Source organism: Oreochromis aureus, linkage group 6, assembly GCF_013358895.1.
Source record: "Oreochromis aureus strain Israel breed Guangdong linkage group 6, ZZ_aureus, whole genome shotgun sequence".
Taxonomy (NCBI): Eukaryota; Metazoa; Chordata; class Actinopteri; order Cichliformes; family Cichlidae; genus Oreochromis; species Oreochromis aureus.
The window spans coordinates 10,662,525-10,678,164 of NC_052947.1; positions in this window are offsets into that span (position 1 = coordinate 10,662,525).

Sequence of the window (15,640 nt, forward strand, 5' to 3'; positions counted from 1 at the left end):
CATTCTCTGCTAGATTGTTGACTGTCAGAGTCAAGTTACTCTCTGCTGACATGCTGTACTTTCCATCTGCAGAGGTCTCAATCTTCAAGCCCCCTGTATACACTGTACCAGTTCATGCTTGAAGTTGGATGTTGATGTGAGCAGGACAGATTTACTGATGAACCTTTCAAGGCACAGATGCTGTTTGTTTGTCCCTGAACACCTTTAGCAGAACATTTGATTAACAAGCATCTATGCAGATTTACACAATTTCTGTAACATTGATCTCTATACCAACAAGTCAGGGCAGTTGCACAATGATAATGCAAATGATTAACTTGTACTTTAATGACGTGTAGCTCATCAAGATAGAATTAGTTAAAGTCCCTTCAACTAACAGATCTTATCCTGTTTTATCTAATCTTTATGTGACTTTGCACAATTTGGCTACACCTGAAATGTTTTGCAGTCTTAAATTGAACAAAATATATCCTCCCTGAGAGATGGAGAACAAAGATCCAAGATCCAAAACAAACATCTGGCTTCAGAACACAACTGCTTTAAATTTCAGCTTTTAGTCAGAATGTTTGATTGTTTGATCTTCTAAATACTCCAGATGCTGTTCGGGTAAAATAAAGGAGGTGAAATTCAGAAGTGTCCTGCTTAAAAGAGATGCTAATTAGAGAATGGACAGACAGATAAAGGCAAATGTGTATACAGAGTGCATGAAACACCATATATACCAGTCAAAAGTTTGGACACGCAGAATGACTGTAAATCTCTGAAATGTCTCTCTACATATAGCGCGTTAACGGGTCAACTGCTAAACATGTTGTCGCTGTGCAGCTCCACACACGGGCATACAGTGGCTTGCAAAACTATTCGCCCCCTTGAACTTTTCCACATTTTGTCACATTACAGCCACAAACATGAATCAATTTTATTGGAATTCCACGTGAAAGACCAATACAAAGTGGTGTACACGTGAGAAGTGGAACAAAAATCATACAAGATTCCAAACATTTTTTACACATAAATAACTGCAAAGTGGGGTGTGCGTAATTATTCAGCCCCCGAGTCAATACTTTGTAGAACCACCTTTTGCTGCAATTACAGCTGCCAGTCTTTTAGGGTCTGTCTCTACCAGCTTTGCACATCTAGAGACTGAAATCCTTGCCCATTCTTCTTTGCAAAACAGCTCCAGCTCAGTCAGATTAGATGGACAGCGTTTGTGAACAGCAGTTTTCAGATCTTGCCACAGATTCTTGATTGGATTTAGATCTGGACTTTGACTGGGCCATTCTAACACATGGATATGTTTTGTTTTAAACCATTCCAGTGTTGCCCTGGCTTTATGTTTAGGGTCGTTGTCCTGCTGGAAGGTGAACCCCCGCCCCAGTCTCAAGTCTTTTGCAGACTCCAAGAGGTTTTCTTCCAAGATTGCCCTGTATTTGGCTCCATCCATCTTCCCATCAACTCTGACCAGCTTCCCTGTCCCTGCTGAAGAGAAGCACCCCCAGAGCATGATGCTGCCACCACCATATTTGACAGTGGGGATGGTGTTGTCACGATCCTGGGTCTTATGACCCAGTGTTTTGAGTTTTAGTTCATTTTGATGTTTATTGTTCGTTTAGGTTCATTACGATTCTAGCTCATTTGTTATTATATCACCCTTGTGTTAAGTCTCCCTTGCCCTTCATGTGTGTTATGTCTGTGTGTCCTATGTTGTCAAGTTCATGTAGTTATTTATGTCATTCCCCCCTATACTAAGTCTCGTCATGTCTGCGTGGTTATGTGTAGTTCATGTCACGTCTAGTCTACATGTTTCCTGTTTTACTTTGAAAGTCTGTATTCTATGTCAGTGTATTCAGTTTCACTTCTCCTGTCCTGTTGTTAGGTTCATGTGTGTCAGCTGTGTTCCCATGTGTGGCCACTTCCCTGATTATCCCTCATGTGTATTTAGTCTCTGTGTTTCATGCAGTCTGGGTCGCGTCGTCTGTGTTATCTCCCTACCCCTTGCCACAGTTTCCCAGCCATAGTCAGTCATCGTTTGTTTATTGTTTTGTCATAGTCTAACTTCTCAGTAAGAGTCCTAGTTTCCTAGTCTTTGTTCAGGTTTCCCTCAGTTACTTTGTTGCCTTTTTCTGTGAGTTTTTCGGCCCTCAATAAAAGGCTCGCTTTTTGTTAAAGTCCAGTTTCGTCTCCTCGCCTCTGTCTGCTCTTGGGTCCTCTACTCACTCTACACGGTCAGCCCCGGCAGTCCGTGACAGGTGTGTTCAGAGTGATGTGCAGTGTTAGTTTTCCGCCACACATAGCGTTTTGCATTTTGGCCAAAAAGTTCCATTTTGGTCTCATCTGACCAGAGCACCTTCTTCCACATGTTTGCTGTGTCCCCCACATGGCTTGTGGCAAACTGCAAACAGGACTTCTTATGGTTTTCTGTTAACAATGGCTTTCTTCTTGCCACTCTTCCATAAAGGCCAACTTTGTGCAGTGCACGACTAATAGTTGTCCTATGGAGAGATTCCCCCACCTGAGCTGTAGATCTCTGCAGCTCGTCCAGAGTCACCATGGGCCTCTTGGCTGCATTTCTGATCAGCGCTCTCCTTGTTCGGCCTGTGAGTTTAGGTGGACGGCCTTGTCTTGGTAGGTTTACAGTTGTGCCATACTCCTATTTCTGAATGATTGCTTGAACAGTGCTCCGTGGGATGTTCAAGGCTTGGGAAATCTTTTTGTAGCCTAAGCCTGCTTTAAATTTCTCAATAACTTTATCCCTGACCTGTCTGGTGTGTTCTTTGGACTTCATGGTGTTGTTGCTCCCAATATTCTCTTAGACAACCTCTGAGGCCGTCACAGAGCAGCTGTATTTGTACTGACATTAGATTACACACAGGTGCACTCTATTTAGTCATTAGCACTCATCAGGCAATGTCTATGGGCAACTGACTGCACTCAGACCAAAGGGGGCTGAATAATTACGCACACCCCACTTTTCAGTTTGTAAAAAATGTTTGGAATCATGTATGATTTTTGTTCCACTTCTCACGTGTACACCACTTTGTATTGGTCTTTCACGTGGAGTTCCAATAAAATTGATTCATGTTTGTGGCTGTAATGTGACAAAATGTGGAAAAGTTCAAGGGGGCCGAATACTTTTGCAAGCCACTGTATGTGTTAGGGCTGTCAACTTTAACACATTAATATGTCATTACGATATGGAAAGTAATAGTTCTTGCTTTTTACTTTCTCTTTTTCTCACAGTTTTAAGCTTCTACATGCTTGTGACTGGTAGAAGACTAGAGTTTGGGTTACAGTAGTTCTCCAGCGCATTTTAAAATGTGTTGATCACATATTTTTAATTGTAACACAGAGTGATCGTTTACTGATATGGATTTGAGACAAGCTTGGAATGAGAGACTCATCTCACTATGGCCTGAACTCAGTACTTCATAGCACTGATGCAAAGGAACTTTTAGTACATCAATCTTTAGAAACTAACAGCTTTCATAAAACTGCAGTATTTGATACAATGGAAAGGTGAACAATCTGACAAACCAGTTGTAACAAATACAAAAACAGGCTATTCTTCTGTGGTGATTTAAAACAAGAGATACGTGACTGTGAAAGGACAGGAGGACTGACCTTATAGAGTCAAAAAAAAATCATTATTATGGCTTAAAGTAAACAACAGTAAAATTTAAAACAGCTTTAAATATCTACAACCATAAAATTTTACCCATGCATTAATGCAGCATTTACACTGATACATACAAAGTGGACATTGAATTAAGGGATCAGGGAAAACAGAATCTTTCCTACCTGAGAGACAGAGAACAAAAACCCAGAACAAACATTCAGCTTCTGTGAAGAACATGGCTGTTGCAGACTGCGCTGTCTAATCAGAAAGTTGATTTATAAGCTTTCAAAACCCCAGCTGCTGTCTTATTAAAGAGTGAATGTTTGAAGCAGACGTCATCTTCTTAAAACTGTGAAGTCTGATGACAGAATGGACAAAGAAATTAGAGCAAATGTGTTTGCATGCAACACCTTCAGATCACTTCCTCTTGTGGAAAGATGAAACCTCAAGTGTCAAAGTAGCTGTTTCACATATTTCTATATCTCTCTATATATATCTCTGTAGGTATTTATTAGTATACATATATATATAGTTATATGCATGACTTAATTCTATGGGGGTTTTTGTTTGTTTGTTTGTTTGTTTTTTAATGTTTCCATGTTGTCAGAGTGAAAAAAGGTACATGTGGTTTGGTTGTCATTTTGTGGTCCAGATAAAACTGAGAAAAAAACCCACAGACACAGAGACTTTGAACTTTTAATGTTCAATTCAAAAGCATCTCAAGCTCACACACATGAAAACTTCATGAAACAATAGGTTTTTTGTTTTGCTTTTAGTACAACATTTTGAATTAGTGCGTTTACTGCCAAATATTTCTAAAGTCAGAAGTCAGCCATGTTTTTTCTTTTCAACTGATTTTTATCATGTGTTTTATGCAGAGTTTAAAAACAGATACACCAGTTGTGATGCTGAAGTCATACAAAAGTCACTCAACTACAGAGGAATACTATTTTTTAATATATGGTGACAAACTTTATTGAGCAGGAAGTTGGAGTAGAGTCTGCTCTTCCAAAACCAGGGTGGAAACAACTTCCTCTCTGAGGGTGTGTGGAGCGACTGAATGAGTGGATGTTTGGAGAGTGTAAGAGAAGTCTACAGGGCTGTTGTTTTTCTTTGAGACGAAGATGTTCAGGTTTTGGTTGAGAGAGGTGTGGTATTGAATTACTTGTTGGCAGCTGTCTCTCCATCGTTTGTATCTGTTGCCCACCTCCTTAATTCCAAATGAACAGATCATCTTGGTTGCAAAGATATCAGACTCCAACACTCCAAGACAGACATTTATATATATATGAATGACCCTTTGAAAGACATTTCAGTGTCTAAAAGAATTAAATATGGGAATGACTCATGTACTATTATTGTTCCAGCTCAGTTACACATGATGTGCTTTGACTGCAGTGCTCATACTGTCTGCCTAAATAACAGTGGAAAATGGAACAAGTGAGTTGCAGGCTCAAGCCAGTGGTTCAAGAAAGCAGTTGAAGGCTAGTGACAGTGGTTACAGTAAGCAATGATCTGCAGGTCATGATGCAAATAAACAGCTAGCCACAGATAGTGCTGTAGATAGCAACCAGCAAATAGCTCTGCATGGTGGTGTGAAAATGGACTTGTGAACAGTGCAGGAGGATGATGAAGTGAAATGCAGAAGCTGTGGCAAAAGGAAAGAGAAGTGAAGGCAAATCAAAGCAGTGGACAGGCAAGGTGAATGAAAACTGAAGCTGTAAATCAAAGCAAGATTTCAGGTTATTTGAATGTTGGAAATGTTGGAAAAGAAGAAGAAATGTTCGAGGGTGGTTCGTTGTTACAGTTCTCAGTTCTCAAAGAATGATGATCAGCGGGCATATTCCTTACAGAAGACCAATTACTTTTTTTCCATGAACCCATTGAAAGACAGTCTTTAGAAATCACAGACAATCCCTGATGGAGACATATTCATATATTGTGTTTTAAAGATAAGGAGAGTATAGGAGAATGGAAACTTTAAATGTGATAGAGGGATAGAGAAAGGTGAGCAGTGTTACATGAGCTCAGTACAGAAAAAGACATTGCTGTGCTCCTTCTACAGGAAATGCATGGCTTATTAGATAATGAAGTTGAATGGGGCATGAGTAAGAGAGGACGGTTCTTTCTAAATCATGTTACAAATCTTAGTGCAGATGTAGCAGTTTTATTTCCTCAGCAGCTTCAGTTATCACATTATCAAATCCAACTTAATATTTCTCTAATTCAGTTCAGTTTTCTTTATATAGCAACAAATCACAACTAAATGTGCCTCAAGGTGCTTTATAGTGTAAAACAAAGCACATGGCGACAGTGGGAAGGAAAAACTCCCTTTTGACAGGAAGAAATCTCCAGCAGAACCAGGCTCAGGGAGGGGAGCCATCTGCTGTGACCAGTTAGGGGTGGGGGCAGTGGGACAGGACAGAAGCCACACTACAGAAGAGAACCAGAGATTAATGATTAAATGCAGCCTGGTGTATCAACTCTTAGGAAGTGAGAAGAGGTGAGTGAAGAAAAAAGTGCATCATCATGGGACATCATGAAAACAATTCAGCTGATTTCCAGCGATTCAAGTTGTCATTTTAATGCAGTAATGTAAGTTTTACAACTTAACAAAATGTTGTCTCTGTTGGATGTGTTTATAGATACAACAAAATTTCCTGCTTTTCTCAATGTATCAAATGGGGAAAATTCAAAAATGTTCTATGCAGTGTATTGAATACCTAACATCTAACAACTCATGCAATAACTCATTTCTTCAAAAACACAGGAAGTCTCTGCAAGCTAATCAAGGCCATGGTACATGTGTGAATGCTGCACAATGGAAGAAGTGTGGCATGCAAAGATGAGATAAATGTCATCTTATGCATCAGCACCAGCCATGTGTGAAAGGCCTGCTGTTTAAAAAAAAAAGAGCACCCAAAACACAAAAAGGACTGGCAGATGAAACAAACAGAAAAGACTGTGTAACCACAGAAAGTCTAACAGAAAGGAACACCAGAAGTTTAAAACTGTAAAAGCAGAAATACATGATGAAAAAGCAAAGAAGAGAAAAACTGACAGAGAGAGGCATTTCTATTTATAGACATTAGAAACAGTTACAGTAGAGCAAAGTATAGCATGGCAGGAAATATAACAACAGACGATGGACTCTTACACAGATGCTTTGGTTCATGCATTCTTGCTGTTTCTGTTTCATGCAGGCTTTATGAATGCAGACAGCAAAATGAAGGGTGAAAATGTGAAACATATGAAAATATGAATTCATTAGTAAGGCTGGAATACCAAAAATTTTATCAATCACAAAAGTGAAAACAGTTTGATCTGAGTGCAACAGCTTAGCCTCAATCTTATAAAACTGGACAGACTTTGGATATTTTTCTTAAAGCTGAGATGTTGATCATAAATCATGCCCAGGTTTCAAGCAGATTGTTTTGTGTATGTGTTTGGGAGGCATTAAGTTGTAAGATGATAATAGCAGACACCTGTATACTTATATGTCTTATTACGGATTAGTCTCAATTAAAATGTTGTTCATAAGGACCGGCAAAGCAGCATTGTTTTTGGGTTTTTGTTTTTGCCAAAAATCAGATGTTTATATAATAAATTTTGCCTTCCATTATCTTAAAGAGCTGCTCATTAAGTAAAAGTAACTTAGCGATGGGGCGGTAGTTATGGACTAAGCCAGACACAGAATTACAAGGGAGGGAGGAATGGGGATTCAAGGAATAACACAAACCAGACTAAAACCAAGAACAGAAATAAACAAGAGAATTAAAACCTTAAAATACAAATATAAAGAAACACACCAGAATATGCTGCTCCAATTCAATTCAATTCAATTCAATTTTATTTATATAGCGCCAAATCACAACAAAAGTCACCTCAAGGCGCTTTTATATTGTACAGTAGATAGCACAATAATAAATACAGAGAAAACCCAACAATCATATGACCCCTATGAGCAAGCACTTTGGCGACAGTGGGAAGGAAAAACTCCCTTTAACAGGAAGAAACCTCCGGCAGAACCAGGCTCAGGGAGGGGCGGCCATCTGCTGCGACCGGTTGGGGTGAAAGAAGGAAAACAGGATGAAAGACATGCTGTGGAAGAGAGACAGAGATTAATAACAGATATGATTCGATGCAGAGAGGTCTATTAACACATAGTGAGTGAGAAAGGTGACTGGAAAGGAAAAACTCAATACATCATGGGAATCCCCGGCAGCCTACGTCTATTGCAGCATAACTAAGGGAGGATTCAGGGTCACCTGGTCCAGCCCTAATTATATGCTTTAGCAAAAAGGAAAGTTTTAAGTCTAATCTTGAAAGTAGAGATAGTGTCTGTCTCCCGAATCCAAACTGGAAGCTGGTTCCACAGAAGAGGGGCCTGAAAACTGAAGGCTCTGCCTCCCATTCTACTTTTAAATACTCTAGGGACAGCAAGTAGGCCTGCAGAGCGAGAGCGAAAGTGCTCTAATAGGGTGATATGGTACTACAAGGTCATTAAGATAAGATGGGGCCTGATTATTTAAGACCTTGTATGTGAGGAGCAGGATTTTGAATTCAATTCTGGATTTAACAGGAAGCCAATGAAGGGAAGCCAAAACAGGAGAAATATGCTCTCTCTTTCTAGTCCCTGTCAGGACTCTTGCTGCAGCATTTTGGATCAGCTGAAGACTTTTCAGTGAGTTTTTAGGACATCCTGATAATAAAGAATTACAGTAGTCCAGCCTGGAAGTAATAAATGCATGAACTAGTTTTTCAGCGTCACTCTGAGACAGGATATTTCTAATTTTAGAGATGTTGTGCAAATGGAAGAAAGCAGTCTTACATATTTGTTTAATATGTGTGTTGAAGGACATGTCCTGGTCAAAAATGACTCCAAGGTTCCTCACAGTGTTACTGGAGGCCAGGGTAATGCCATCCAGAGTAAGAATCTGCTTAGATACCATATTTCTAAGATTTTCAGGGCCGAGTACAATAACCTCAGTTTTATCTGAATTAAGAAGCAGAAAGTTAGCGGCCATCCAGGTCTTTATGTCTTTAAGACATTCCTGCAGTTTAACTAATTGGTGTGTGTTACCTGGCTTCATGGATAGATAGAGCTGCGTGTCATCTGCATAGCAGTGAAAATTTATGCTATGTCTTCTAATGATGCTGCCTAAGGGAAGCATGTATAATGTAAATAGAATTGGTCCTAGCACCGAACCCTGTGGAACACCATAATTGACCTTAGTGTGTGAAGAGGACTCTCCATTTACATGTACAAATTGGAGTCTATTAGATAGATATGATACAAACCACTGCAGCACAGTACCTGTAAAACCTACAGCATGTTCTAATCGCTCTAATAGGATATTATGGTCAACAGTATCGAACGCAGCACTGAGGTCTAGCAGGACAAGCACAGAGATGAGTCCACTGTCAGAGGCCATAAGAAGATCATTTGTAACCTTCACTAAAGCTGTTTCTGTGCTGTGATGAGCTCTGAAACCTGACTGAAACTCTTCAAATAAGCCATTCCTCTGCAGATGATATGTTAGCTGTTTGACAACTACTCTTTCAAGGATTTTTGATATGAAAGGAAGGTTGGAGATTGGCCTATAATTAGCTAAGACAGCTGGGTCTAGAGATGGCTTTTTAAGTAAAGGTTTAACTACAACCACCTTGAAGGCCTGTGGTACATAGCCGATTATTAGAGATAGGTTGATCATATTTAAGATTGAAGAATTAATTAATGGCAGGACTTCTTTGAGCAGTTGTGTAGGAATGGGGTCTAAAAGACACATTGATGGTTTGGAGGAATTAATTATTGAAGTTAACTCAGAAAGATCAATTGGAGAAAAAGAGTTTAACTTAACATCGATGGTACTAAAAGTAGCTGTAGATAATATTACATCTGTGGGATGATTATTGGTAATTTTTCTCTAATGATAAAAATTTTATTTGTGAAGAAGTTCATGAAGTCATTACTAGTTAACGTTAAAGGGATTGTTGGCTCAGTAGGGCTCTGACTTTTTGTCAGCCTGGCTACAGTGCTGAAGAGAAACCTGGGGTTGTTCTTATTTTCTTCAATCAGTGACGAATAGTAAGATGTTCTGGCTTTGCGGAGGGCTTTCTTATAAAGCAGCAAACTATTTCTCCAGGCTAAATGATGATCCTCTAAATTTGTGACACGCCATTTCCTCTCCAGCTTACTAGTTATCTGCTTTAGGCTACGTGTTTGAGAATTATACCACGGAGTCAGGTACTTCTGATTTGCTTCTAATTTGCTCCAAGAAAGCACAAAACCAGAAACCCTTAACACTCTCCAAGAAAATCCTGAATGCAACACCCATAAAACTAAGAAACAAGACAAATGTAAATATAATATATGCCGAATATAGAATCATGAAACAAAGATAATCAAAAATACAAATCTAGAAAAACCTGAATCATCCCAAAACTCCTAAACCAAGACCCAGGGACCATGTTTAGCCAGATTAGTTCATTAATTTTTATATGGCGGACTTTGTGCATATGTGCTCTGACTGATGTCCATACAATCTTTTAAATTGCGCTTAAAACTCACTTTCTTAATCTAGCCTTTGAAGCAAATTAGTTCGGACTGGCCTGCATTTGTGCTACATAACTGTAACTGTTGCTGTAACTATAACTGTTTTTGTTGTCTTTTATTGTAACCTGCATTGCGGCACTTTTGTGAAGCACTTTGATGGACACAGGTCCTTTTAAATGTGCTATAGAAATAAACATTGATTGATTGATTGATTGATTGATTGATTGATCGATTCCTTATGACTCTTTTAGGGTGCGCCTAGAACCTTAGCAAGCCTTGAAAACCAGAAACTAATCTGCCAGTCCCCAATATTTTCTAATCTAGTTATTTTTTTTCTCCAAGAAAATATTTACTAGTGTCATTTATAGTTTAAAATTCAATTTCATGTTAATAACATGCACTATGTTCTAAATAAAACTTTAGTTTGTACTTTTGTACATCGTGAAACTTCCATCATTCTCATTTGGAGTGCAATTCATTTGTCAAATAGAGACAAAGCAGACAGGGCATACCCTGGTATGTCAAATTCCTGGCCAGCATGTCAGATTATGATCAAATGGCATTTGATTTGTGTTCATTCGTTTTACACATCATGCAGGTTTCAAACTAAACCCAAACTTCCTTCCTCTTTAAATACTTTATGCATTTATATACTATAGCTGTCTGAGCAAGTTAGTATTTTACATTTGAAAAATTAACGCCTACAGAAATTTTATTTCTGCTGCCCTCTAGCTGATTATGGTTACAGTCTTGGCTTGTTTAGTTCCCATTATGAAGAAACATGAAGTGTCTGCAAGTGTCACATACACAGTCAAAGGAGTTTGCAAAGAAAAGCGTCTGGCCTTCTTTAAGTTGCTTGAAGATGTTTCACCTCTCATCCGAGAAGCTTCTTCAGTTCTAAGGTCAAATGGCCGAGAGCCCCAGATTTAAACCCAGTCGGAGTATCCTCCCAAAGAGGGACAAAGGACCCCTGGTGATCCTCTAGTCACATGAGGTGTGAAAGCAGGTGTGGGACCTAATCAGCCAGGGTTTCGGGTGAGCTCATTGTGAAACCTGGCCCCACCTTGTCATGTGAATTCCTGAGGTCAGATGGCCCAGGATGTGAGTGGGCGTTAAGGCGTCTGGGAGGGAACTCAAAACTGGATTATAGATGGCAGACAGTTGGTGTCGTAAACCACCGCCTCTGTTCAAAGATGGTCGCTCACAGTGGACCCAAGCCTCAGGGCTTGGGTCCTGGTTGGTGTGTTGCCGGGTTGTGGGCGGGTGGGTGTATGGGGGCCCAGTCCTGGCGCAGGGTGCCGCCTGTGCATCGAACCACCTGGGGGCTCTTCGACTGGTGGGGAGGTTGTCACATCCTGCAGGAGCCTTCCTCTCTTCAGGAACTCTCTCTGCAGGAGGGGAGATACAGGAGAGGTGGAGGAAGATCTCAGCCTGGGCGTCTATTGTCTTGTGTAGTCTGGAAGATGAGTGGATGATGGGGTGGGTGCAGTTTGCTCTGTGGTGGGGTCAGGTGGACTGTCCCGGGCTCTGTGGGGCGGGCAGCGCTGCTGCGCTGGGCCCCGGTCTGGATAGGCCTGGGCCCCCTTCCTGGCGGGTTGCAGAGTATGGGGGTGCCTACTGGGGTCAGCGGGGAGCTGACCCCAGGAGAGGGTCACTGCCCTCCTTCCTTCCCTCCCCATCTCCAGCTGCCTCCCTCTTCCCGCTCCACCACAATCACCCACACATGCAGGGCCTTGGGGTAGGGGTGTGTCACCAGGGTGCAGAGGAGACATCCCCCTCTGTCCCCTTCTGGCTGCCTCTGCCTCAATTTTATCCCACAACTTAGACATTCACATTACTCACACTCTCATTACACATACATATAGGATCTTGGGGGTGGGCACGCTACACGGATTCCAATCACCACCAGGGTGTACACCTCACCCCTGGCGTCGCTGCCCACCTCTCAATTTTAAATACACGTAGACATTGAGGGCTAGCAGGAGGGGCTATACGCTTACCTGCTGCTCTGGCAGGTAGCTCCATGCCCTCCTGGGTTTTAAATGCACCTTAGAACACACATACATCAACACTACATATGAGCGGGTGGAGGGAGGTTTGGAGTCTTCCTACACCCCCGTTCTCTGCGGCCTGCTGGAGCGGGGGGGCTAGGAGGAGGAGTTGGCCGTCCGACTGGGGTCTGGAGTGTGGGGCCTCCCTGCTGCTACGGAGTCGGGGCGGTCTGCTTCTCCCCACCGCAGGGAAAAGGGTAACACCACCTGGGTCTGGGCGCAGTTTCCCCCTCCAGGGGCAGGGGTACCTAGACCCGGGGCTTAGAGTACGCTTGGGGAGAGTGATTGTGTGTACAGTGTCTCTCTATGTCTGTCTCCACGTTGGGTGAGTGTTGAGAGCATGAGGGTGGGAATAGATGTTTGTATCTGTGTGTGCCTGTTTGTCTGTGTCTATATGTCAGGTTGGGTATCAGACCCCACCTCTCTGGGGACATCTCAGGTCCTCCAAGGTTTGGAGGCACATCTCCCCTCACCACTTCCCCTGCCGGTGGCAGACGCCCTCAGACATCGGTGCATTGGTGGTTCTTTGTGTCCGGGGGTGGGCGCCCAGGTACCCACCGGCTCACTCCTTGGCGGCTGCTTATTGGGGCATGGAGCCTGGGGCTCGCTCGGGCCACTTCGGGATGGGGTGCCTCGGCCTCTCGGCCCGGGGCTCGGTCACTCAGGCACAGCTGGCTGCCGGGCGGAGCTCACGGGCACGTCACTGCAACCCCCTGGCTTCTGCTCATGGGCTGCTGAGTGACCCCTCATCTGGGACTCTCCTCAGCTCTTTCTGGGATAGTGGCGCGGCTGCCCCTCTGTTGGTCTTCCTTGGTCTCGTGTTCTGGGGGCCTCTGGATGTCTGGAGTTTTGATCTCCTCCATACCTGCTTCATGCCCTGGAGGACGGGGCAGTGGCCCCCACACCTCTAGCAGATCATTACATGAAGGAACCTTTTAAAAACAAGCGCGTTCATGCTCACAGGTGTACACACGGGTGATCACACACACAACTACACCCTTTTGGCTCCTACCTCAAAGCACACTGTGCGCTGTCGATCTCACGTGCTGCACCATAATGTTTAATATTTAGTATTTACTGTCATATTCCCATATATCATTGTGATCTTGTTTATTACTCTCGTCTTCTTCTGCTTTCTTTCTTTTTTCTTTCTCAACAGGTGATCCAGGTGATCGATATGTATTTTTTGTCTGCTTATTCTGTTGGTTTTGTTTTTGCCCTTTTTCCCGTCCCTCTTCTCAGGTTTTTTTTTTTTTCTTTCCCTCTTTCTTTCTCCCTTTCTTTCCACCAGTCAAGTCTGTCCCGTATTCAGCAAGTGAAAATAAAATAAACAATAAAGGTGAATCAGATGGACCATTACGGCAAGGCTGGGATGGTCCATTTGGTAAAGTAAATCCGTTGGGCATCTTTCTTCGCCTTTAGACAATAATTCTGATGGCAAAAGAGCCAAACGGGACAGGTTTAAAAAAAACAAAAAAAAAAAAAAAAAAAAAAGATGGTCGCTCACAGTGGACATAGATGTCCTCTTTCACTCCTCTTTCAAATCATCTGCCCTCTCTGTCCAAAATGTGAACATTGGCATCCTCGAAAAGAGTGACCTTTGTCCTTTAGATGCAGATGGACTGCTGAGTCTTGTCCTGTGGAGGTGGCTCTTCTATGTTGTGCCATGCGCTTGTGAAGTGGCTGTTTGGTCTCTCCAATGTAGAGGTCTGGGCATTCCTCGCTGCACTGTACAGCATACACCACGTTGTTAAGTCTGTGTTTTGGAGTTTTGTCTTTCGGGTGAACCAGTTTCTGTCTGAGTGTGTTGCTGGGTCTGAAGTACACTGGGATGTCGTGCTTGGAGAAAACTCTCCTGAGTTTCTCTGATACACCGGCTACATAGGGGATGACAACGTTGTTGCGTCTGTCTTTCTTATCCTCCCTCGCTGGTGTCTGATCTTCTTTTCTGTGCCTCTTTGCTCACTTTATGAACGCCCAGTTAGGATAACCACATGTTTTGAGTGCTTCCTTTTCGTGTGTGTGTTCCTTCTTTTTCCCTCAGGCTTAGAGGGAACATACCAGTGGGGGATACTCCCACTGGGTTTAAATCTGGGACTCTCGGCCATTTGACCTTAGAACTGAAGAAGCTTCTCGGATGAGAGGTGAAACGTCTTCAAGCAACTTAAGGAAGTCCAGACGCTTTTCTTTGCAAACTCCTTTGACTACGATGACCTGGATGACTGAGAACCTTCACAGACATACTGTCACATACACAGATTCTAGGTTTGACAAACAGTCTCAGTTATGGGCAAAAGACAAAAACCAGTAAAATTCTAAAATGCATTTCATTAGTCTAAGATCAACAGGAAACAGTGGAAGAATGGAACCAATATATTTTTGACACTTAAAAACTTCTCTTGAGTATTGAGTTGGATTAAGTTGATTCTCAAAATAGTTTAGTTTGTTGTGATACCACATGTAGGCAGTTTGATTGTCAGTCAGGTTACAGCTGGTGCTGCAAATCACAAATCACACTGTTGAAGAAGCTCTTTGAATGTGAACCTCTTTTGATACGAGATGAATACACTTCGTGTTACTTATGAAACATTGAAACAGCTTATATGATTGACCAAAATATAAGTTTCAACAAATACAAACAAATGCTTTTACAGTTTGTTTGTGAAAACTTTCCCTGTGGGATATGTGATGGAGGACGGCTTATCCACTGATGCCTGTTTGTAAGAACACATCATTCTATAAGCATAAGTCACACTGTAGCATCTTTGTGTGATGGAATCTGCACAAAAATAAATGAAATGAGATTCAATATTTGTATCCAGATCATTTTTATAATATTACTTATTATTATTATTATTATTATTATTATTATTATTATTATTATTATTATTATTACTGGTATGTCCAATAATGTTGGGATGTCCAGTCTGCGCTTTGTTTGGGGCATCCAGGCGAGGGAACACCTGTTGCTGGATGCAGCTTGTCCCTGACCCAGAGCAGTGTGTCTTTTCCCTTTACTGTGTGCGTCTATTGTAATTAAGTGAATGACTGGTGTTGTGATGCAGTGGGTGGCAGATGTGCCCCAAAACTTGACTCATCTGTACACACCCACAGTGTACCCTGTCTGTCGGACATGATTTATATATAACTCACTTACTGCACATAATGTCCTCTTTGTATATATTCACTCACTGTATATACTGTTCTCTCTTTTTGCACAGTCGAGGAGCGCATCAGGTCACATTTTGCTGCGTGTTGTACTTGTATAATTATGCACATGACAAATAAAGAATCTTGACACCGTCGTGTGGTGTAGGAAATTTTGAGTGTTCCTTTTCTAACTTCCTGTATGGAAGCTAACTGAAAAGGTCTCCAACTTGGTAAATGGACTGGTTCTTATATATTTTCTACTCTTCT